The sequence below is a fragment of the Talpa occidentalis genome, unplaced genomic scaffold (assembly GCF_014898055.3).
Source record: "Talpa occidentalis isolate TD23 unplaced genomic scaffold, MPIMG_talOcc4v2.1 talOcc4.17, whole genome shotgun sequence".
NCBI classification, from domain to species: Eukaryota; Metazoa; Chordata; class Mammalia; order Eulipotyphla; family Talpidae; genus Talpa; species Talpa occidentalis.
The window spans coordinates 42,415,971-42,439,999 of NW_023601754.1; the positions used below are offsets into that span (position 1 = coordinate 42,415,971).

Below are 24,029 nucleotides of genomic sequence, written 5' to 3' on the forward strand. Positions count from 1 at the left end.
GTGACTGGGCCTCCCTGGTGGCACAAGGGGTTGAGAAGCAACCTATAAGGCTGGCCACAGCCACAGTAGCACGAGTTCAATGCCTGGTCAGGGAGCTGACCCACATGGTGCAGCAGACCTCTACTGCCTCCCCTGCTGCTCCCCTCAGCAGTGTATTTCAGTCAATCGTCCTGTTTTGTTTCCCACTCTGACACTGGTGAACCCTCTCAACCCCCACGCCTCTGGCCTGTACCCCAGTTCTTGTATGCATAAATAAATGAATCTTTTAAAAAAAGGTGTATGTAAAAAAATTTATGGTGACTGCCTTTATCACTGATATTTCACTTCCCTTCCTTCCCATCCTGGTGTTGCAATAGACAATATTGTTTATCAATCAGGAGGACCCCATAGCAGGCCATTTTATCACCAGCTGCTTTATCACCTCAGGGGTATTTTCTGTGGTTATTCTATTGCTGTTTATAGGAATTTTTGGATCTTAGGATGAGAAACTCCTGGGTCTGCTCTTTAGGAATTCCTATTTGGTCCATGGAATGTTTTAATGCTGCCTGAGAGTTTTGGTTCATATGGATAAGACTTAACCCTTCTATTTTCAAGGGTTTTGAATAATAATAATAATAATAATAATAATAATAATAATACAGTCAATACCTACTCCAATTGGAAAATGATGTGCACATCCTAATTAAATTACTTTTCTGACGTTCTTCCCTAACCTATGTTTCCAAAGGGAAGAGAAGCAACTTCCGCTTTGCAAAATCAGTAATGTATCAGGAACAGGAGCATACCTTGACCTACTCTTACATCTCAAATATTCTTTGTTTCCACATTTTCTTACATTTTTCAAGGACAGGTTTATTGCAAAATCAGAAAGAAAAAGAGAGGCACCTGCATAGACACATGTGGGCAGAGAGCTGCCTTTTTGATAAGCTAATGCGGGCAGGTCTCAACAAAAATAGAAAGTTGCAAAATTTTTTCTTTCATTTTTTCCTAAGAGAGGAGCTGTAGAATAGTGGCCCAGGTGTGTGGCAATTCTCCCTGATGACCTGTCAAGGTCCCCATGTTGGGGCACAAATGCTCCCAGGGGTCTCTCCTTGCTTGCCCAGGACACGTCTGGGGCCTCCCTGAGGTGCCTGTCAAAGGACCTGGTTGTTCCTTTATGAACTAGTGAATTGATGCATTTTACTTCCTGTAACAGTAGGTGCAAAGCACCAGATCTTAGTTTGCATATGTAAGAATAATTTGTGTGTGTCCCAATTTATGTTCTCTACATATACATCATGTTTTACCCCCATAGCATATACCAAAATCAATTACTGATTGCCCTAACTGCTCAGCACTTAATAGAGATATATTTGTAAAACCTAAAGCATTCAGATATCTATGAAAACTACTCCAATTATTTTAATTATCAACATAATGTTAGATAATTTTTGACCAGTAAAAGTATGTTTTGGTTACTTGGTTTAATGATATAGGAATGGCTTTTGCATGATCAAGTGGATACAATACGACATGTCAGCTTCCCTTACTGGGTTTATGAATAAAAAATGTGTGTTTATTAATAAAAATGTGTGTTCTCAACCTGTCGGTGTGAAATATACCTTCACATAGTGACACACTATGATAATGAAACTTTTGTGAATAACATCAAGAGGAAGCAGATCCTACATGGAGAGGGTGGGGTAAAGCCTTACAACCACTTCAAGAAATGCAGGTTCATCCCTCTCTGAAATGGAATCTATGTTATGAGCCTGTAGAGTGCAGGTCAGGGTCCTTAGCCCAATAAGTTACCCCCCAAACCCAATTACTATGGATGTATGACTTAAATCATGTAAATAGTCTCAGAAAACCTGAGGTGCCTCTCTTTTTCTCTGATTTTTGCAAAGTGGAATGTACTTTTCTCCTGTCTGGGAACATAGCTTAAGGATGAAATTCAGAAAAGTAATTTTATTAAGATGTGAACATCACTTTCAGCAGTATTTTGTTATTGTCTCAAGTACTTTTGTGACTTGGAAATTAGAGAGTAGACAATTAAGTTAAATGATGGAAATGCATTGCATACCTAGATCATTTCCAAATCCTATGAAACACTGAATCATTATAAGCTCTTAATATTTGGCTTCTATTACAGATAAATAGTTTTTATGCAGTCACAGAGAACTGTAGTCCACAGTTCAAGGGAGAACCTTCCAGAAAATAAGTGACAGGCGATCTAGCCCTAGCCTGGATTGCCACAGCAATTCTGTATTCCTTAGGTGGTGGGAGGGGGGGGGTCCTCCAAAGATTTCTCAAACAATTCTACCATGAGATTCCTCCTAGAAATCTCCTTACTGCTGCCACAGGGGGAACATGCCATGATCTAGAATAGGGGAGCAGTTATTACGCTACAAGGAGAGGACAGGTAATGTCCAACATGAGAGAAGTTCAAGTCTACATGAGAGACAGAGACTAGTCTCTCCCATAGAGGGGAGGGGTATCCTCCATGATGCTCTCTCATGGAAAAGCCCTTCCTGGGAGTCTTACCTGATATGACATTTCAGACCTAGCATACTAAATTTCATAGTAAAATTTGATTCTTATGCTTTAGAGGCTCTTAAAGCCCCACTCCTCCTGTGTGAGGACACAGATGATCCAGGAGACCATGTCCCAGGCACCTTAGGCAAGGACAGCTCTCTGCTCCAGGCAGCCTGAAGACTTAACCCTGATGGAACTTCCCCTTCAACTCCCCAAAAGAGTTTGGAGTCAGATAGGTTGATAAATGAAGTTTGATGGAAGCTTAGAGTGGAAAGAGTCAGGTGAATTTCACAAGGCCAGAGCCAGAGGTCGGGGTTGGAATGATGAGCAGAAGTCATTACACTGGCTCCACACAGGAGTAAACTCCACACAGAGGAATATCTAAGCACAGCTGGTGCTCAGGCAAAAGGCAGCCCTTGCCTCTGTCATGGCTGGCACAACTGGCCACGCAGCGTCTCTTCTCCTTAATAAACTGGCCCTTTGCCACTGATTAGACACTCTGTCAAGATCTTTCCCAGAGAGACCAAAGGACCCCAACGTGAACCCCAACATATCCAAGAATAAACAGACTACAGTACTGGTTCAAAACATAGTATGAGTTGTTGAGATGCTTTTTGTTAAGAGACAGAGAAAGATAATGTTACCTTGGGCAATTGTGGTGGCCAAAATTGAATTGTGATTTGAATGGTTTTCAAAACAGGAGCAGTGTGTGTGACCCCCTGTGTACATGTCTGTGTGGATGATGTGTAAAGTGGAACCTAACTAGATTTATGCAAGCCAAATCACAGAGGAAAAATTGCTCAATTCGAGGCGATGCTAGACATTCATTTCCTTTTAGGTGGGCATATTAATGCTAGTGTTTAATATGACAAGAGTCTTTAGAAACAAGATGTACAGGTATAATGCCACTACTTTTTTAAAAGATTTATTTATTTATACATGAACTGAGGTATAGGCCAGAGATGCAGGAGGGTGAGAGAATTCACCAGAGACAGAGAGGGGAGCAGAACAGGTAGATTGACTGAAATAGACTGCTGATGGGAGTAGCGGGTGAGACATGAGAGGTCTGCTGCGCCATATGGGTATCTCCATAGCTGGCCGGTAATCAAACCTGTGTTGCAGAGGCTGTGGATAGTTTCACAGCACTATGCTCAATCCGCTGCACCACCGGGGAGGACATAATGTCATTACTTGTAATTTTGGCTCTTTTTTTTTTTTTTGCTTTTTTTAAAAAATATTTTATTTTATATAATTCTTACATCATTTTTCATTTTTGTACAATGAATGCATTTTCATTTTGGTTATATTCCCTATACAACTGCACCCCCCCCCTTATTTTGACCCTAATCCTTCCTCTCCTTGCTCCCCCCTCCACTGTAGTGTGTCTCTGGTTTATAGTTGCTTGTTGATTTTCATTTTTACTTTATATTAATTAGTCTTTTTCCTGGTCCCTTATTTAGGTTTTCTAAATTCCTGGCTCTTACCTTAAAAATTACAAGCACTAATCACCTCATGTCTGTGTCAAAATGTATTCATAATGAAGTCTCTGCCACATTCAAGTGTCATCATTACGGTTTCTGGCATTTAACTAATTTGCAGTTTACTGCATGATTCATGAGCAGAATTTGAGAATACTCTGGAGTGCAGATTGATCATACATGTGAGTTAGTAAGTTATTTCCAGAACTTATGGAAAAGAGGGTTTCATTAAATGTGAACAAAGGACAAAAGGTCCCTATCAGGACTGAATGAAGGAATGGAAAGGATTTGAAATTTTCAGAATATCATGTGCAATATTCTTGGTTCTTTGATGATTAACTTTTTCTTCATTTAAATCAAATGTTTACACTCACTTAGACCTGCAGCAATTCGGTAAATGATAACTTTGTGAACGTCCACGAAACACTCCATTTTCCCCATCACAGATTCATTCCACTTGAGGAACTCTTACTGAGTAATCAATCTTGTGTTTTCTTTGCACACATTCAGTGATTTTTGACTGATTTTACAACAGGCTACAACTCAAATTATGAAGATAGTTCCATGCTATTCTGGAAAAGCCCTACCTGGGAAGGCCCAGCACACACCTGATCTGGACAGTTAAGCAGCAGGTTTATTTGCAGAGTCAAAAGAGAATAATTATCCTGGGAACCCTCTGAGAAGTGGCTAGAAGGTCCTCTACAGGATAAGGGGTCACTTCCTAACATGCCCTGACAGTCGGCAGCAAAATCCACTCATGACCTGAGGTGCCAGGGGCTCCACTATGAGTGCCAACAACATGGAGCCCTTCCCTCACCCCCTCCACTATCACTGACTAGTTGCTCTGTAACCAAGACTCAGTGCTGGCTCCTCCCCAAGGTCAGGGACCACATCAAGCCTGTTCTCTGTGGGCACCTAGATCCAAGCACAGGGATGACCAGGGGAATGTTCCAGGAGCCTCCTCATGACAGTAGGACAGGACCCACCTCTAATCATGTAGAACTAAAGGGACAACATCTGTCTGAATCCTTACCCTGGGCACTGTAAACTATATTCCTCAGTTGAGAACCATTTGTCCCAGAACTTTCCTTAGGGCACATGGGATTAATGTCCCTTCAAGGAGCTACTGTTCCTTCTGGACCTATCACTCCCTGGGTGTGAGAGCCTGAGCTGACGATGCTGGACCCCCATGGAGATGGAGGAGTGTCCTTTCAGGAGGCAACACTCCTTTAAACCTCTCTACACCCTCAAGTTTGGGGAATGTTCTCCAGAGAATAGAGGCCACCATCACAGAGGCTTTGAGACCACATAAGATGACACCTGCTTGGCTGGATTCTGTGTCACAGATGGAAGTTTCCCTTTGATCTGGAATTTGGAGTCTCTGTCCAGGGCTGTTGACCCCTGGTGGGGACATGCATGAGGTGGGATGTCTCCTCTCTGGGACATGGTCTGATCCTTGGGGGAAAGTGGGCTCCTGAGTCCCTAAGGGCAGCATCACTGAGAATGTGTAAGAGCAGACAGGTGAATGCACATGTGCCCAGTCAGATTGCTTATAAGGATCTCCCGTTCCTTCCCAGCACAATAAGGGGGAGGTTCCCCAGCTCACATCTGTCTGTGCATCCTGGTTTAGGGGAGCTCTGAAGCTGTGTTTCTAAGATGTCAGTTGGGCAATTACACCTTTAGACATTTCTATGGGTGATTCCGAGCACAGGGTGGGTGACATCCTGAGATCACAGTGCTGATGTGACCCTTGGGCTACTGCTTGAGGGAAAGTAAGATGAAAGAGAGAATCCAGTCCCAGGGCTCAGGGAATGCCCATAACATTCAGGTCTCCGGTGTGTTCTAATCAAATAGGTGTCTGCATGTATATGTGAAAGAGGTTGGGTGTGTGTGTGTATGTGTGAAGTGTGAGTGTGTAGGTCAGGGATCACTGATAAAGCAGGCAGTGACCTCAGCAGTTACTAGGGCCTGATGTGGGCAATGCTGGAGGATGTGGGAACAGGAAGGCAAGTAGGGGAGGGAAGAGGTAGAGTCCTGGGCAGAGACCCCACCCCCAGACTTCATGACTCTCAAAAGCCCTGTGCCAGAGGAGGCTCAGCACAGAGGAGGAAGCATCTCAGTGCCGACACTCAGGAGCAGCCGTGCCTGGGAACCTTTCTGGAGCCCCAGCTCTTCTCTCAGAGGGAGCACAGAGCAGGCAGCAGACACCATGGAGGTCCCCTCAGCCCATGGGCACAGAGGCCGAGTCCCCTGGCCGGGGCTCCTGCTGGCAGGTGAGAGGGATAAGTACCGGAGCTGGGTGGGAGAAGGACACACAAACACAGCTTGACAGACCGCCCCTAGGACGAAAAGCTTTGACTAGGCACCCGACACTTCCTTTTTAACCCAAAGTGAGAGGACAAGGGGTAAGTTGGGGGCCAGGTCTCAGCAGCATGATCTCATGAGGTGAGGGTAAGAAAATGAGGAATCGTGCCCCTTGTCCATGTTACTCACACTGAAGAATTATTTTGAAAACTGAGGTCAATAGTAGTTTATCTGAGGAACACACTCCAGGACAGAAGTACTAGGGCACAAAACACTAGACTTGTTCACCAACATCTGAACCTGACAAAAAAAACCCAGACCTAGAGGCTCTGGGGACACTCACTATGCTCATCCACAGGGACAGGCAGCTTGTCCCCCCACTGGGGGGACAACAAGACCAGAAAAGTCACTGGCCTCAGGACTCTCAGTTTCTTTTTTTTTTTTTAATAATAAATTTTATTGTTATATTCCCCATACAATTGCAACCCCCCCCCATTCTGACCCCAATCCCTCCACTCCCGCTGCCCACCCCCTAAAAAGTGTCTCTGGTTCATAGTTTTTTGTTGATTTTGATTTTCACTTTCTTATAGTTATTCATTTTCTTGGTCCCTTATTTAAGTTTTCTAGATTCCTGCTATGAGTGAGACCATCCGGTATTTTTCTTTTTCTTTCTGGCTTATTTCGCTGAGCACGATCCCTTCCAGTGCCATCCATGTTGCTGCAAATTGCATGTGTTTATCTTTTTTGAATGCTGAGTAATATTCCATGGTATATATGTACCACATCTTCTTGATCCAGTCATCTATTTTTGGGCATTTGGGCTGTTTCCAAAGCTTAGCTATTGTGAACAGTGCTGCTATAAACATAGGTGTGCAGGTGCTCTTTGGAATGGATGTTTCTGTGTCCTTTGGGTAAATACCTAGGAGTGGAATTGCTGGATCATATGGAAGCTCTATGTTTAGTAGGTCAAGAAATCTCCACACAGCTCTCCATAGTGGTTGGACCAGTTTGCACTCCCACCAACAGTGCAGGAGAGTTCCTTTTTCTCCACAACCTCTCCAACATTTGTTGTTGCTAGTTTTTTTAATATGTGCCATTCTCACTGGTGTAAGATGGTATCTCATGGTAGTTTTGATTTGCATTTCCCTGATGACAAGTGATGTTGAACATTTTTTCATATGCCTGTTGGCCATTTGCATTTCCTCTTCAGAGAAGTTTCTTTTTAGCTCTTCTGCCCATTTTTTGACTGGGTTATTTTCTTTGTTGTTGTTGAGTCTCATCAGCTCTTGGCAGATTTTTGTGATCAGTCCTTTATCATTAGTGTTGGGTGCAAAAATGTTCTCCCAGTCAGTGGGGTTTCTCTTTGTTTTTGTTATTGTCTCTTTTGCTGTGCAGAAGCTCTTTAATTTGATGTAAGGACTCTCAGTTTCTTAAGGAGAAAGAAAGATCTAGAAAGTTCTGTCAGGCGCTGACATGTGTCCTGAAGGGCACAGAGCAGGGAAAGGTCACACAGAGAGCACAGAGTGCCTCAGAGCAGGGGGTCAGGGAGGCATCTCCCAAGGACGACCTGACCCAAGGGTTAGCAGGGCCTGAGGACAGGGAGAAGGGTAGACACACACCTGGGGAGAGTATTCAGAGGGGAGAACAAAGTGAGAGTGCTCGAGTGACACTGTTCATGCTGCTGACTTTGGATAAATAGGACAAACGTGCGCGCACGCATGCATGCACACACCCCCCTTAGTGAGGATTTGTAAATGTGCTCATCCATCCCAATGAGTCGCGCAAACATTGACTGATGTCTCTCCCTTTGCTCCTAGTTTCACTCTTACTCTCCTGGATCTCACCCACCAGTGGCGGACATAGCCCAGGAGCCTGTCAACACCCTACTATTAAACATAATAATATTAATTTATGTATTCAAAATATTCCAAGAGATGCTGTACGCTTATTCTGGTATAAAGGTGACTTCCAGAATATGAACAACCGACTTTTATCATATACAGTAGCAACAAAGGAAATAATCCCAGGGCCGGCATACAATACTCGACTAGGAATAACACAGAACGGTTACCTGAGGATGTTAAATATCAGCAAGGTGGACACAGGCTATTATACCGTAATGGCTGAAGACCCAAATAATCAAACCACAACAAGATCTATATATTTCTATGTTCAAGGTGAGTGACTCCTCTCGACTTTTGGGTATGGGGATGATTGCATCACAAAAAGGATGGCTCCCCCTTTCTTATATTTATGATGTGGCTTGATCATTTTGTGCAAGGCACACACAGGAGATTCAACAGGAGCAATCAGATACTGCTCCTGGAATCCAGACCCTACAGAATTCACCTATGATACCCCAGGAAACAGCGAACATTCTCGATCTTCCTTTCTATTTGCCTGTATTCTGCTACTTGCATTCTACTTCTTGTATTTTAGGAACTATCTGCCAAAACTTTCTAGTATGTTGAGGATAAGAAGTTAAATCAGCCTCCTTCTCTTATTCTTGATTAAAAGTTATGGGTCTTTGAACATTGAGTATGATTTCTGTGGGGTTTGCCTATGAGAATTATATTATGTCACATTAAGAAGTTTGCTCTGTTCCTTATAGCCATAGTCTTTTAATGCCACCTTTAACCATCTCTCTCTAGATATTTAACTAACAGAAATATTTAATAGATTTCATTTTCTTATTTTTGTGTAGAAGAACTGGGGTGCAGGACAGAAGTGCAAGGAGGATGGTAAGAGGATTCACCAGAGACAGAGTGGGGAGCAGAACAGGCAAATCTACTGAAATACACTGCTGAGGGGCGCAGTGGGAGAGACAGGAGAGGTCAGCTGCGCCATGTGGGTCAGCTCCCTGGCCAGGGATCAAACACAGGCAGCCATCTTGGGCCTTTGTGCTGACAGCACTGAGACTTAAACCCTAGGCCACCAGGGAGGCGCCACATAAATATTAAAACAAAGACCGGGGAGGTAAAGTCTCTTCAAAATGACATATCATTTTAACTGATGGCTCTTCAGGTTCTCAGATCATGAGGACTGGGCTGGGCCATCTTTATTGCCTGTGTAATCAATAACAAAAAATACATGTCTTCCTAATTTTGATAATCTTTGCTCCATAAACAGAGGTGACAATGTTGACACCTTCCACATTCTCTGGAGTCTATATGAGGTGGAGGGTGTTTGTGTACAGCTCACATCAACTCTACGACAGGATGATAGGAAATCCACATGAGATGAATTTTCCCTTGACAAAGTTTATGGGCGTGAGAAGAGTATGCTGGGCTGACACAATCCAACTGTCAAGGGGACTTGATAGGGGTCTCCCTGCACTGATTTGTGATGAGCAATTTGGGTGTGTCTGAAGCACTCACTTTACAGACTCATTGTGACCTGTGAGGTCCTCAGTGCCTATGTAGAAGGTAGCCCACAGGCCAGGTCTCCCCTCATTCTGCCACTACTCTGTTTCTCCACAGAACCCATGAATCAACACTCCCCCCAAGTGAGCCGATCTACAGTGCCAGTTAATTCAACTGTGTTCATAGTGTGTCTGACGAGAACTTCTGGCTGCTCTGTCAGCTGGTTTTTCAATGACAGGAGACTGCGTCTCAACAACAGGATGAGGCAGGCACAGGACCAAATGTCTCTTGCAATAATGCAAGTCAAGATGGAGGATGCTGGGCAATATCACTGCAAGTTCGTCAAAAGATTATTTTCTGGACAAAGTGAACGCCTCAGACTTGACGTGGTCAATAGGAGCCCTCCCTCTTACAGGAGTCCTTAAATTCTATGTCAAAATTTTCTGTTCTGAAAAGCAGTTTCCTGAGCTGGTGTGATAAATCAATGATGGGATGGAAAGTCCTAGAAGACTTGTATTGGTTCAATAAAGCACAATCATGCAAACTGACCTTGTCTTTGTGCAGTGAATGTCACAGCCCAGCAGAGGCACTCTGGTCATTTGTGCCATTGCAGAGGGGAGGGGCCACCACCATGTCCCTCATGGACAGCACAGGTCATGTGACAGTGGTGGGGGCACATGAGAAGCTGTCAGCATCTATCCCTCCTCCAGGGGAAGGTGGGTGTGTCAGGACACTGGTGAGGAACACAGAAAAAGATAGCCCTCATGTGCATGAAAACACGACAGATGGACTTTACAAAATGCTGGGCCTCCCTGGTGGCAGAAGAGGTTAAGCTCAGCGCTGTAAAGCTTATCTGCAGCCTCTGCAGCACAAATTCAAACACCGCCGGCCAGGGAGCAATCCCCATGGCACAGAAGACCACTCCTGCCTTGCCCGCTGCTCCCCTCAGCAGTATACTTCAGTCTATCTGCCTGCTCTGTTCCCTGCTCTGTATCTGATGAATCCTCTCACCTTCCACACCTCTGGCCTGTACCCCAGTTCTTGTATGCATAAACAAATCTTTTTGAAAAAATGCTGTTTGCTGATGTTCCTGGTCTGATAAGGGAGGAGGAGAGTTTGGAGAATCCAGGTTTAGGCTGAACCCTGAGACAAGGTGCACCCCTGAGGGGAGGGAGTGGGTCAAGGTAAATTCCAGCCACATCTCACAGACCAGCCTTTCTCACACACCTGTAGGGCATCTACTAAAGACACATAATCAGGGACATGAGTCGTCTGCAGGGTAGGTGCCTCCAGGACTGATCCCCACACGGCAATGTACACGCAGGACCAGATGTCCCTCCAGTGGGAATCACCATCCCCCAGAACATGCACTTGGTCCTAATCTCATGGGCCACACTACAAATCTCTCTTGGGATGTTCCTAACCTTCATGCCTGCAAAAGAACTGGCTGATTCAGTCTAGGTGAGCATCCCCCTCATCCTGATCCTCCATGGAATTTTCATCACCATTTAAGACCCAAGAATTCCAAGATATTCAGAAATCCCTGACGTGTCCTAGTGGTAGAAGATGTAGAAGATTAATTCCTATAGTGATTTCTCCTAATTCCCAGGGGCCCTTATCTGAAATATTCTTGCCTGAGGCTATTGACTTTTGCTCCCTTAAACCCCAAATTGAAAGAGTTTCCCCTACACATTCCAACCTTGGAGGTTAGGAGGAACCACTCCCGGGGGCTCCTCAATGAAAAAAACACTCAGCACCTATGGGCAGTGGACACCGTGGGCCTGGTCCAAGGTGCTGATCTTCTCTTCCTCCTCCCTCAACCAGCCCTGTGGGGCAGCTCCCTCCTGTCTCTCCACACACACCCCTGGAGAACACGGCCACCTCAGATCCAAGGTCTCCATGGGGGTGGGGGGACATCTCCCCACCTCCTTCCCTCCGACATCCTTGACCCTCTGCTTCTTACACCCTGACCTGCCCTGTATCCCGACTGCTCTCTCTGCACCCCTTCTCCTCAGTAAACACATTCACAGTCACTTCCCAGCACCACACCCTCCAGACCTCACCTTCCTGGGAGTCCACTTCAGAGTTGTGAGAAGATCCCTTCATGGTCCCCAGGGGAGCCTGGTGGGGAGAGGCTCACCCAAGTGGACGCTGTGCTCACCTCTAGTCACTTCCTGGGGTGCAAGCTTGAGCCTCTCTTCTGGGGTCCCAAGTTGTCGCTTTCTCTATAGGACCATTCACTATTCTCCGTGGAAACTCACCCACTTCAATGATTTCCCATGCCCCCAAAACCTTTTCCTCCTGTAACTACCAGAATAATCCCCCCACTGAGGTGGCTACAAGGTTGGCAGCTTCTGCCACCTTTCTTCACATTCAGTTCCTCACCTGAGAGTCTAACCTGTCCCTATTCCTCCTGTTCCTTCTATGTATGTGATGTGAGTTAATACTCAAATTGCACTGGGACTCATAAATAATTTTATATCATTGGGTAAGAGTCAGGTGCACAGGAACCCTCGAGAGCTGGGAGGACAAATCCCCATCACAGCCAAAGTCTAACTTTCCTCCACCACCCAGTAGGGACCCTTTACTCTCTCCCTCACCCCCTCAGACCTATTTCCTTCTAATAACCCCCAGCTGCACTCAGAATCATGATTGTTGATTTGTTCATTTGATTCCTTTTCCCCCGACAATTAAAATTATGGTGACTGCCTTTATCACTGATACTTCACTTCCCCTAATCTCATCCTGGTGTTGCAAAGGCTATATTGTTTATCAGTCAGGATGGCAGGACCGAACAGAGGTGAATGCTGCTTTTTCACCCTCAAGGGTGATCCTTTCAGGGTTTTTTTCTGTGGTTATTCTATTGCTGTTTGTAGGAATTGTTTTGGATCTTAGGATGAGAAACTCCTGAGTCTGCTCTTTGGGAATACCTAGTAGGTCCATGGAATGTTTTAATGCTGCAGGAAAGAGTTTCAGTTCATCTTGGATAAGACTTAACCCTTTTATTTTCAAGGGTTTTTGAATAATAATAATAATAATAATAATAATAATAATACAGTCAAAACCTACTCCAATTGGAAAATGATGTGCACGTCCTAATTAAATTACTTTTCTGACATTCTTCCCTAACCTACGTTCCCAAAGGGAAGAGAAGCAACTTCCGCTTTGCAAAATCAGTAATGTATCAGGAACAGGAGCATACCTTGACCTACTCTTACATCTCAAATATTCTTTGTTTCCACATTTTCTTACATTTTTCAAGGACAGGTTTATTGCAAAATCAGAAAGAAAAAAAGAGGCACCTGCATAGACACATATGGGCAGAGAGCTGCCTTTTTGATAAGCTAATGCAGGCAGGTCTCAACAAAAATAGAAAGTTACAAAATTTTTTCTTTCATTTTTTCCTAAGAGAGGAGCTGTAGAATAGTGGCCCAGGTATGTGGCAATTCTCCCTGATGACCTGGTCAAGGTCCCCATGTTGGGGCACAAATGCTCCCAGGGGTCTCTCCCAGGACACGTCTGGGGCCTCCCTGAGGTGCCTGTCAAAGGACCTGGTTGTTCCTTTATGAACTAGTGAATTGATGCATTTTACTTCCTGTAACAGTAGGTGCAAAGCACCAGATCTTGGTTTGCATATGTAAGAATAATTTGTGTGTGTCCCAATTTATGTTCTCTACATATACATCATGCTTTTACCCCCATAGAACATACAAAATCAATTACTGATTGCCCTAACTGCTCAGCACTTAATAGAGATATATTTGTAAAACCTAAAGCATTCAGATATCTATGAAAACTACTCCAATTATTTTAATTATCAACATAATGTTGGATAATTTTTGACCAGTAAAAATATGTTTTGGTTTCTTGATTTAATCCTGTGCAATCTACCTTCCCATAGTGACAGACTGAATCTACTTTCCCATAGTGACAGACTGAATCTAATGAAACTTTTCTGAAAAACAGCAGGGCCTACGTGGAGAGGGTGGGGTGAAGCCTTGTCACCACTTCAAGAATTGCAGGTTCATCCCTCCCTGAAATGAAATCTATGCTATGAGCCTGAAGAATGCAGGTCAGGGCCCTTAACCCCATAAGTTACCCCCAAAACACAATTACTGGATGCATGCCTGAAATCATGTAAATGGTCTCAGACAATCTAGACCTTTCCAGCAATATTTTGTTATTGTTTCAAGTACTTTCTGTAATTTGGAAATTAGAGAGTTGACAATTAAATTAAATGATGGAAATTCATCGCCTATAATAGAGCATTTCCAAATAATATAAAATACCTAATCATAAGAAGGTCTTCATATCTGGCTGCTTCTTACAGAGAAATTAAAGGTTTTTTTTGCAATCACAGAGATTTGTAGTCCAAAGTTCAAGGGTAAACATTCCAGAAAATAAGCGAGAGGCTATCCAGACCCTAACCCAGATTGCCACAGCAATTCTTCATATTCCTTAGGTGGGGGGTCCTCCACCAAAGATTTCTCAAACAATTCTACCATGAAATTCCTCCTAGTAATCTCCTTACTGCTGCCCCTGGGGAACATGCCATTATCTAGAGGAGAAAAGTAGTTATTATGTTCCCAGGAGAGGAAGGGTAATGCCCAACATGAGAGAGTTCAAATCAACATGAGAGATAGAGACAAGTCTCTCCTGTGCAGGGGTGGGGCATCCTCCATGGAGCTGTCTCCTGGAAATGCTTTCCTGGGAGTCTTACCTGGAATGACATTTTAGACCTTGCATACTCATTTTCATAGTGAAATTTGTTTTTTATCATTTAGAGGCTGTGAAAGCCCCACTCCTCTTGTGTGAGGACACAGCTGGTCCAGGAGACCATGTCGCAGGCTCCTTAGGCAGGGACAGCTCTCAGCCGCAGGCAGTCTGATGCATTAACCCTGATGGAACTTCCTTTTCAACTCCCCAAAAGAGTTTGGAGTCAGATATGGCTGATAAGCGGAGTTTGATGAAAGCTTAGAGTGGAAAGAGTCAGGTGGATTTCACAAGGCCAGAGCCAGAGGTCGGGGTTGGAATGATGAGCAGAAGTCATTGTGCCGGCTTCACCCAGGAGTAAACTCCACACAGAGGACTATCTAAGAACAACTGGTGCTCAGGCAAAAGGCAGCCCTTGCCTCTGACATGGCTGTCCACGACTGTCCACACCAGGCCTCTGTTTCTTAATAAACTGGCTCTTTGCTGCTGATTAGACACTCTGTCAAAATCCTTCCCAGAGAGATCTAAGGACCCCAACATGAATCCCAACATATCCAAGACTACAGTATTGGTTCAAAACATAGCATGAGTTGTTGAGATGCTTTTTGTTAAGAGTCAGAGAAAGATAATGTTACCTTGGGTAATTGTGGAGGCCAAAATTGAATTGTGATTTGAATGGTTTTCAAAACAGGAGCAGTGTGTGTGACCCGCTGTGTACATGTCTCTGTGGATGATGTGTAAAGTGGAATCTATTTATTTTTATGCAAGCCGAGTTACAGAGGAAGATTCGATCAATTTGAGGTGATCCTAGACATTCTTCATTTCTATTTAGGTGGGCATATTAATGCCAGTGTCTATTATTACAAGAGTCTTTAGAAAAAAGATCTGCAGGTATAATATCATTCATTACTTGTCATTCTAGCTCTCACCTTGAAAATTACAAGCACTGTAACTGCCTCATGTCTGTGTCAAAATGGATTCATATGAAGTCTCAGCTGCACTTAAGTGTGTTTAACAGGTTTCTGGCATTTACCATTTGCAGTTTATTCTGTGAGATTTATGAGCAGAATTGGAGAATACTTTAGAATGCAGACTGATCATACAAGTCAGTTAGATAAGTGATTCCAGAACTTATGGAAAAGAAGGTTTCATTAAATGTGAATATTAATGTGAACAAGGTCAAAAGATCACTATCAGAATGAATGAAGGAACGGAAATGATTAGAATTTTTCAGAATACCTGCGTAACATTCTTCATCCATGAATGTTTATCTATATCCCTGTATTGGTCAAGCTTGTTAACACTAGCTATGACCTGCGGCAATTCGGTAAATGATAACTTTGTGAACGTCCACGAAACACTCCATTTTCCCCATCACAGAGTCACTCCCACATGTGCGAATATTACTGAGTAATCTTGTGTTTCTTTGTACACATTCAATGAGATTTGGCTGATTTTGGAACAGGCTACAACTCAAATTGTGAAGACAGTTCCGTGCTATTCTGGAAAAGGCCCAGCACACTCCTGATCTGGGCAGAGTTTGAGGAGCAGTCAACAGAGAAAAATTATCCCGGGAGCCTACTGACAAGTGGCCAGAAGGTCCCCTACAAGATAAGGGGTTACTTCCTAACATGCCCAGACAGTCGCCAGCAAAATCCACTTTCTGTAAATCTCCCTCAGGTTCTGGGGGCTCCACCATGAGCTACAACCACACAGGGCCCTTCCCTCAACCCCCTCTACCATCACTGACTCTTTGCACTGTAGCCACGACTGTGTGCAGGCTCCTCCCCAAGTGCAGGGACCACATCAGGGCTGTTCTCTGTGGGGACCCAGAGCTGAAGCCAAAGATGACCAGGAGGAATGCTCCAGGAGCCTCCTCAAGACAGAAGGGCAGGGCGCAGCACTGATCGTGTAAAACTAAAGGCACGAGAACCTGTCTGAATCCTTTTCCTGGGCACTTTTGTGTCATCCTTCAATCGACTGCCCTAGAACTTTCCTTCGCACACATGAGGCTAACTTCCCCTTCAAGGAGCTACAGTGCCTTCTGGGCCAACCAGTCCCTGGGTGTGAGAGCCTGAGCTGACCATGCTGGACACCCATGGAGATGGAGAAGGGTCCTTTCAGGAGGTAACAGTCCCACCCACCCTCTCACCCTCAAGTCTTTTGGGGAAAGTTCTTGAAGGAAATAGATGCCACCATCTCAGAGCCTTTGAGACCCTGTAAAATGACACCTGCTTGGCTGGATTTGTGTGTCACAAATGGAAGTTTCTTTCTGACTTGGGAAAGTGGAGTCTCTGTGTTGCATCAAATAACCCCAGGTGGGGACACTGCAAGAACTCCCTGGGGTGGGATGTCTTCTCTCTGGGATAGTTCCATCTACCTTGGGGAATGTAGGCTCCAAGGTCCGCAAGTTCAGCCTCGCCTGAGAACATGTAACATACAGACTTAGGTCCAACCCAGCCTTCCCAGCACAGTTTGCTTTGTAACAGGATCTACAGGTCCTCCCAGAGCACGGGAAAGCAGTGGTCCCCCTGCCTCACTGACCATCGTCAAATCTGTGTTCCCGGTTTCGGGAGTCTGAAGGTATCAGATAGGCATTCACATCTTTAAAAATTGCACTAGTGGGGCCTCCCCGGTGGCGCAGGCGGTTGAGCACAGTGCTGTGAAGCTCTCTGCAGCCTCTGCAGTGCCGGTTTGATCTCTGCCAGCCGGCGAGGGTCTCACATGGTGCGGCAGACCCCTCCTGTCTCACCCGCTACTCCCCTCAGCAGTGTATTTCGTCAGTCTGCCTGTTCTGGTCCCTGCTCTTTCTCTGGTGAATCCTCTCACCCTCCTGCACATCTGGCCTGCACCCCAGTTCTTATATAAATAATCTTTTTAAAAAGTTTTTAAAAAGTTGCACTAGTGATTTGAACACAGGGTGGGTTAAATTCCTGTGCTGATGTGACCCCTGGCTTCTGCTTGAGTGAAAACAAGATGGAGGAGAGAATCCAGCCCTAGAGCTGAGGGAATGCCCAGGACACTGGAGTCCCAGGTCTGCTCAGTCCATCAATACGTGTGTGTGTGTGTGTGTGTGTGTGTGTGTGTCAGGGATCACCTATGAAAGCAGTTCCTAGGGCCTGACAGTGGGCAATAGGGGAGGATGTATAAACAGGGAGGCAGGAGGAAGGTAGGGCAGAGGGAGAGTCTTGGGCAAAGACCCCACCCCCAGATTCATGAACCTGAGATGAACCCCTCCCCCAGAGGAGGCTCAGCACAGAGGAGGAAGCACCTCAGCACTGACACTCAGGAGCAGCCGTGCTTGGGAACCTTTCTGGAGCCCCAGCTCTTCTCTCAGAGGGAGCACAGAGCAAGCAGCAGATACCATGGAGGCCCCCTCAGCCCATAGATGCAGAGCCCGAGAACCCCGGCAGGGGCTCCTGCTGACAGGTGAGAGGGACAAGTATTGGATTTGGGTGGGAGATGGACACACAGAGTGCTAAGGCAGGCCGTCTCCTGGGAGGACAAAAGGACAGGTGTCCTCCAATCAGGGAAAGATGGCTTCCTTTTTAAATTGAAGGGAGACATTGTGGTAGGAAGGGGACCAGGGACTCAGTAAAATGATACGAGGCAGTGATGGAGAGAAAATTCTGCATCATGTACTCTGTGTAAACTATTCATCAATGAGGCATAATTTTATTTTTTTAAAGATTTATTTATACAAGAACTGGGGTAGAAGCCAGAGATGTGGGAGGGTGAGAAGATTCACCAGAGACAGAGTGGGGAGCAGAACAGGTAGAGGACCGAAAACACTGCTGAGGGGAGCAGTGGGCGAGACAGGAGAGGTCTGCCACACCATGTGGGTTTCTCCCTGACCAGCCAGGAATCAAACCTGCACTGCAGAGGCTGCGGACAGCTTCACAGTGTGACACTCAATCCGCTGCGCCACTGGGGGAGGCCCAATGAGACATAATTTTAAAGACAGAAGTCAATAATAAGAATGTATATCAAGAATACTCTGTAATAAGATAGAACTAGGGCATTAAACCTTGTACTTTGTCCCCAACATCAGAACTTGGCAAAAAATTACTGGGTTGTGGGGGCTCTGGGAAAATTCCATCATCCACAGGGTTTGGCAGCCTGACCCACCACTGGGGGGACAAGATCAGACAAGTCCCTGCCTGCACGAGCTCACATTCTTGGGAAGAAGACAGAGAACAAAGAACTGGAATGTGCTGCTAGGTGCTGACAAGTGTCCTGAAAGGCACACAACAGGGAAAGGTCACACAGTGAGGACAGAGGGTCTTCAGAACAGGGGTGAGGGAGGCACCTGCCAAGGACACAATCTTGGTGAGCAGTGGACTCAGGGCAGGGAGGGGTGAGGAGGACACATACCTGGGACATTATATTTGAAACAGAGGAAATAATACCTCCAGAGAGACTGAAATAATGATGTTAGAGCTGCTGGCTTTGAACAACTGAAGACACACAGTCAAAATGAAGATAGAAGGATGAACTTTAATAGCTTGTGGGTTCCTATGAGCTGGCTACTAGCTGGCCATTCATGTGCAACTGTGACCTATCTGCTATCTGCAAATCACAGCAGAGCATTCCTTGACTACCTACAGAGGGTAGCCCGTATGGAGAGGCAGGTCTGGGGACGCCCATGGTGGTCTTGGGGTAACTGCCTGAGATAACATCATACTTTGTTGATGCAAATGTCTCTTGACATATGGCCACGATATCCCCTTCCCTGTTCCTCATAAAACTTTGTCCCCCATTCCTATCCCACCCTCCAGACCTTATTCCTCATACCATTGTTGCATCATCAGCTCTTACTAGCCTGTGTGCTTTCAATAAGTGGCACAAGAGCAAGTAGCAGAGTCTCGCCTTCCAAACCTGCTCCACAACTGCTGTGTCTCTCATCAGGTTCCCTCCGCGAAGTGGTAACAAAGTTCCTATCCCAATAATAACGCAATACATTGGTGCAAATATTGACTGATTTCTCTCTTCCCTCCTAGTTTTACTCTCATTCTTGATGATTCCATCCAGCAATGGCGGTGACACTGTTCAATCCAGGACAAATAATGACAACAATGATCATCTGGTTATCCGAATTGCTGATTATCTAAAGAATGCTGAACGTTACTTGTGGTACAAAGGTGACATAATGAATGCAAATAATTTAATTGCGCGATACATAATGAACAAAAGTGAATTGCAACCAGGTCTAGCACACAGAAGTCATCTGCAAATACTGAAGGATGGTTCACTGTGTATCTTGAATGTCGGGAAGAAGGACATAGGACATTACACTGTAATACCCGTAAAGAATAAGAAACAACTGGAAAAAGCATCTGTACATCTCTTCGTCCTAGGTGAGTGGTCCCTTCTGCCCTCGGGGTGCGGGTGGTGACTCTACGGCACACACAGAGATGGACAGGCCTGGACCTGCCTCCACCCCCTCTGCTTATGTCCCATGACAGAGTTTCAGCATTTAGTGCAGGACACACAGAGGGACACAAACTGGAGAAATCAGATTGCTCTCCTGGGGTCCAGGCCCTGAAGACTCTCCCTGCAGAGGGAAGGACACATCCAGGGGAATCACTAGCAGAAGGGGATCAGGATCAGGGTGACCATTTGTGTGCCAGGCCCCTCCCCATGGCCCTGACCCAAGACTCTGAGGGTTCAGTCTGGGCCTGAAGAGGGACCCTGGGACCCTCACAGAGAAGCTCTGCTCCTATAAATCCCTGCTGAACCCCTGTCCCAGGAACCCAGGCCCAGGGATCCGGGAGCCTGCACCCCTGTTGGTGTTGGCCTTCTGGGCAGGTGATGGCAGAACTGAGTCACCAGCCAGGGCTCAGCCCCAAAGACTAGGGGAAAAGGCCAGAGCCTGGGCTTTGTCTCACACTCAGTGTGGAGACAGGACAACATCAGGTTATTAGCCACCAGCAAAGGAGATTGTGGTAGTTACAAGAGGATGTTCAGTGTCCCCAGGCAGGCACAAAGGGAAAAGCTGAACCTGGAAGGTGCTCGTCCACCAGGGACCACCTGGGAGCTTCTGAAGGAGACGAGTGATCACAGATGCCATTCACAGGACAGTTGTCCTATTCAAGCTCTAGTCGGTTAATAGTGAACAATGAGGGTCATTCATAGACAGCAAGAGAGCCTGCAAGTATTTACTATTAACTCAACGTAAATTCACTGAGTTCAAGGAGCTGCGTAACTGAATTAGAGTCACACAGACCATGATCCCCCATCAAATTCACCCAAAGAGAATGTGCAGTCACTGCCCTGCCCTCTTCATCCTGGGGCTTCTCTGGGCTCCCAGACAACAACCACTGTTCAGATCCATTGTCCTGAGGGCACCCAGCTCCCAGGGCAGTCTGCTCTGGGGATTCAGAGAAACAGAACATGATCATGTGGACTCTGGAGTAAATGTCCTGCAACAACAATCAGAGTCAATGCAGGGGATGCACAGGCCGCCCTCTCAATGGCCTGTCCACACCTCCCTGCACTGGACTAGAAATCACTAATTCTGTCCTGATGTGGGTGTCACCCCCACTGGAAAGAAAGAAAAGCATTTGCCTTCTCAATCCCCACACTCCACCTGCAAACAGCCAGGTCTACATGGACCAAACCACACATGTGATGTACAGGAAGGACAGAGGAAAGGTGAGTGAAGGACTGAATTATTATCAACCATCTCAGAGAATGTACCTGTGTGCAGAGTCCTGCAAGGCCCTGGTCTTTGTACTCCAGGCCCCTCTTCTTATACCTGATCTTAAATGTTTGTATCTTTCACCACTGAGTGTTAGGTTAGCTGTGGGCTTTTCCTATGAGAATTTTGTTATGTGCAGTAGTTGCCTTCCGCTCCTGAGAGGGTCAGACTTTTGATTCAAACTCTAACTAGAATTCTCTAGATATTTCTTTCACTGTGATATTAAATCTAGACACCTGAAAAAGAAGATCTCTTAAAATGAGAGATCTTCTAAATTGATTGCTGTTCAGCTCCTGAGGCCCTAAGTTTGCGTTGATCATCTTCATTGTCTGTGGACTCATCAAACAAAAGCTACTTGTCTTCCTAACTATGAAAGTCTCCTTTGCTCAATGAGGACAGAGGACAATGTTGACACCTTCACATTCCCTGGCGTCTACATGAGGAGGGGGAGCTTGCTGTATAAGTCACATCAAGCCTAGGGCTGGATGACATAAAAATCCAGGGGACATAAATTGCCCTTGAGCAGGTTGTTGGACATCAGATCCTGGAGCCTATCCTACCAAGATGACCTCAGGGCCTTGCTATGGTCTCCCTCTGCTAATATGGGGATGGCCTGGTGGGTGTGGGGTGTGGACTGCAGTCTTCTCCTCTAGTCACCTACACAAAGTCACTCCACCTGCTGGAGAGTCACTGTCATGATGTGGCGACATTTAGGCTCACCCTAAGTAGGGGGTGCTCAGTTCTCACGTATTACTTTGTGTCTTTCACCACAGGTAAAGAGAGTGCCAGCTCTGCCCAGGAAAAGATGTATGCACTATACCCCAATGAATCTCTGATCCTCAGGTGCCTGACATATGAAGCTGGCTCCGTTGTCCGCTGGTTTTACAATGATCGCAGACTGCAACTCCATGACAGGAGGGTCCTGAAACATAATATCCTCACCATAAGTATGATCAACAAGGCTGATGCTGGGAAATATCACTGCAAGTTAGTCAAAAGATTCAGAGCTGTGACAAGTGAACGCCTCTTGCTATACGTGCTCTGACTGACTCTACTTCATATGAGTCATTAAAGTGTAAATCAAAATTTTTCAGCAGATAAGCTGTTTCCTAACCTTTTTGAAAATTCAGTGATGGGATGGAAAGTTCTAGAAGGGTTGCATTGAGTCAATAAAGCACAAATATGAAAAATGACCTTGTCCTTGTGCAGTGACTGCTACAGCCCAATAGAGGTGCCTCCTCTGGTCTCAGTTGGGCCATCTCCACAGGGGAGAGGTCACCCTATCCTTCAGAGGACAGACAGAGGTCATATGACAGTGGTGGGGGCACATGAGAAGCTGTCACCATCACAGCTCTATTCCTCCTCCAGGGATGTGGGAGTGTCTGGACCCTATGTGAGCCCTGAGAATAGATAGCCCCCATGTGCATGAAAACAGGACAGACATGCACTTTACAAAATGCTGTCTGTCTGCTGATGCTCTTGCTCAGATGGGAGAGGAGTTTTCAGGTATAAACTCTCAAGCAAGGTGCACCCAGAGGAAGGGCATGGCTCTAGGTAAGGTTCAGCCACATGTGCAGAAACCAGCCCTCCTCACACACTTGCACTGCAAATTACTAATGAGCTATGTTTAATTAGGATGGAGCCTTTAATTAGGAAAGTGCCTCCTGAGCTGTTCCCCACATAGCATAGCCACTGGGGCCAGATGTCCCTCCACATGGGAATCACCCCCCCCAGAACACTACATCAGTCCTAGTGCTCAAGGGGCTGCACTGAATCTACTGGGACATCCTCACTTTCCATGGCCGGACCAGCACCTGCAGCTTCTTCCTGGCCCCGCAGCCACCTAACCATGAAGCTTCATGAATTATCTTCACCATCCAAGACACAAGGACACCTAGATACTCAGATCCTGGGTGTGTCCTAGTGGTTGAACATGCAAGGTTTGGTTTCATTCCTTTGCTTAATTTTCCCTTGGCCAGAAGACCCTCTATAAAATACATCTTCCAAGGTCTATTGACCTGTGTACCCCTGAACCCCAAATGAGATGAAGCTTCCCCTACACTTTTCCTGATATAGGACAGATACACACATGTGGGCTTATAAGGGACCACTCCCGGGGGCTCCCTCATAAATACGACACTCAGAGCCTATGGGCTGTGGACACTAGGGCTGGCCTGAGGTGCTGACCTCCATCTCCTCCCTTATCCAGTCCTGCAGAGGAACTCCCTCCTGTCTCTCCACACATGCCTCAGGGAGAATATGGCCAACTCAGGGTCCACAACCTGCCATGGTGGGGCAGCACATCTTCCCAGTCAAACTTGCTTTTTAACAGGATCTTCAGACACTCCCCTTCCACAGCTAGGGATGGGGGTTTCCAAGCCTCACATCTGACTGTGCATCCTGGTTTGTGGGAAGTCAGAGCTTCACGATAAATGCAAAAGAGGGATGTGTTTGTGTGTGTGTGTGTGTGTGTGTGTGTGTGTGTGTGTGTGTGTGCGTGTGTGGTGTCAGGGACCACTGATGAAGAAGGCAGTGACCTCAGCAGTTACTGGGGCCAGAGGTAGACTCTTGGGCAGAGACCCCACCCCCAGACTTCATGACCCTCAAAAGCCCTGTGTCCAGAGAAGGCTTGGCACAGAGGAGGAAGCACCTAGGTGCTGACACTCAGAAGCAGCCATGCTTGGGAGCCTTTCTGGAGCCCTAGCTCTTATCTCAGAGGCAGCACAGAGTAGGCGGCAGACACCATGGAGGCCCCCTCAGCCCATGGATGCAGAGGCCGAGTCCCCTGGCCAGGGCTCCTGCTGGCAGGTGAGAGACAGAATTGTGGGAGGTGGGTGGGAGATGGAAACACAGAGATTTCTGGGACAGCTGTCTCCTAGGAGGACAGGTGTCTTCTGAGCAGGGAGAGATGGCTTCCTTTCAATCTGAAGCGATACAATTGTGGTAGGAAGGGGAGCA

At 46.0% G+C, this 24,029-nt stretch overlaps 1 long non-coding RNA gene across 1 annotated transcript; it reads left to right on the plus strand.

Annotated features, from left to right (window-relative positions):
* The first annotated feature begins 19,210 nt into the window (after window positions 1-19,210).
* Window positions 19,211-22,253, plus strand: LOC119250437 (uncharacterized). Its single transcript, XR_005126289.2, has 3 exons — window positions 19,211-19,296; window positions 19,372-19,728; window positions 21,845-22,253. It is a non-coding gene; the product is annotated as an uncharacterized LOC119250437 (long non-coding RNA).
* The last annotated feature ends 1,776 nt before the right edge of the window (window positions 22,254-24,029 follow it).